The sequence below is a fragment of the Macaca nemestrina genome, chromosome 16, assembly GCF_043159975.1.
Source record: "Macaca nemestrina isolate mMacNem1 chromosome 16, mMacNem.hap1, whole genome shotgun sequence".
Classification (NCBI taxonomy): domain Eukaryota; kingdom Metazoa; phylum Chordata; class Mammalia; order Primates; family Cercopithecidae; genus Macaca; species Macaca nemestrina.
Window position 1 is genome coordinate 49,714,383 of NC_092140.1, and position 2,244 is coordinate 49,716,626.

Here is a 2,244-nt window from a genome sequence, read left to right on the forward strand (position 1 = left end):
TATTTACTAACATGGTGTTGAGAGTATGTTTGTGTTTTTGCAGGACATGAATGAACTTGTGGATGTCCTCAAGATGTGTACAACCATGAAACAGGAGACTGGAGGGACCCATGGATCCCAACCATGGACCAGGTTCCCCCAGTACGAGCCATGAGCTAGATAAATCCGAATGCCAAGATGGAACGAGGACCGACCGGTGTCATGATGCTTAATGGACCAATGCTTTCTGACTCAGCTCCTCTCTACCCTGAATACAAAAGACCCTAATAGTTAGGCAGGAATATCATCACCCCTATTCAGCATGAAGAAATTACAGAAGATGGGCCTTCATCCTTCTGCAACCCCTAGGATTAAGGATCCTCTTGTAAAAGGGAAAAGGGAGATATGTGGGAAGCATTCAAACCAGAGTGACTCCAGTTTGAACAAGGGCTAGGAAAAATGAAGCTGGATCACCAGCCGGCAATCGCCTTGCTCACTTAAAAGGCCACCTTTTATGTTAGAAATAATAGCTAGTAGTAATGATAGTAATAATGATACCTTCTCTTTTACAAAAAAGATAAGGGGGGGCATGTTGGGAAAAAGCTGAGTGTTGGGAGGGAAACTGAGGCAGGGCTTGCATAATGTCCACTGGAATGTGTTGAGACTTTCTGGCTTCTTGCTCCTAGACTCCTAGTTCCATTATCTCAAGTAGCAGAACATGTTCCATATAAATGCTAAACCATCACAGCTGTAAATCGTGCTTAATGCAACGTGCCCTTTCAACCTCCACATTCTCATCACCTTGTTTGTTTGTTGGATTACCAATAAATACTGTGGGCTCCCACAGCGCAGTGCCTTCGCAGCCTCGATGATAGTGATGGCCCCCTGGTGTCCCCCATTTCTCCCTCAAACTGTCTTTCTCAATTCTTTGACACCGCCAAACTTTGTCACCCCCATGACCTGGTGTTGGATCTGATCACCCCAACAAATTGCCACATGTCTGTGTAATAGCTAGGCTGTGAGTCAAGGTAGTTCTTAGTAAAACTCATAATCTTTTTCTCAGTTCTATGAGGAAGTTAAGAAATATTAGAAGCTTGACTTTAACTGGAGTAATAGAATGCAAGATGAAAATGAACAAACGTGTCAGAAAAAATGTTCTAAGTGCATCCATGAAGGTATTCCTTAAAACAATAATACATACTGGTTGATCCTGTAACAATAGAAGATAGTTTATGATGACAAAAAATATGACATGCTCCAATTTAACTAATGCTATTTTTTGATCTTACAGTTAAGACATTGTCATTGTGTAGAAAGGGGTTGTTTTGATCTTACAATTAAGACACTGTCATTGTGTAGAAAGGGGTTGGTGGGAAACAATGATCCCTGGGTCTGTTATGTTTCTGTACATTTTGAGAGCTGCGACACTGATTGCTCATTGCCATTTAAAAGAAAAAACTATTAAATGTGTTTTCAAGAACGTTTAGTGAACTGCCTTGGAAGATACAGTATTTCTCTCTACAGCAAAGAGCAAAGTTTTCTGAGCTTGACATGTATTAGTGACTTCCCGCAGAACAAAGAAGGCATGTTTACTGCCTATTATAAAAGTGGGTTTCTCTAAGTTTCAAGTCCCTCTCCTATAATGCATCACATTGCATGTGTGTGCCTCACCTGGCCCTCTTGACATCACTCTGTATGACTGCGGCTGAGGCTATTGTAATTTCTGAATAAGGACCTTTGATACTGACCAAAAGTCTTGACTCTTCTATCAATATCCATGTAATGGTATCAGGCTAACTTGCTAGCTTTCAAGTAAACTGAAAAATCTCAGCTACATCATAGTTCTTTAAAAGGGCAGCTGAAACTAGACTCCTATCTCTCTTACTATATACAAAAATCTGAAGATGGATTAAAGACATAAATGGTAAGACCTAAAACTATAAAAATACTAGAAGAAAACCTAGAAAAAGTTCTTCTAGACATTGGTCTAGGCAAAAAATTCAAGACTAAGACCTCAAAAGCAAATGTGACAATAACAAAAATAGACAAATAGGATTTATCAAACTTAAAAGCTTCTGCACAGCAGAAGAAATAATCAACACAGTGAAAAGAAAACCTAGAGAATAGGAGAAAATATTTGCACACAATGCATCTTACAAAGAACTAATATCCAGAATCTACAAACAGCAACAAAAAGTATCCCTATTAAAAAGTGGACAAAGGACATGAACATTTGTTCACAATAAGACATACACACGGCCAATA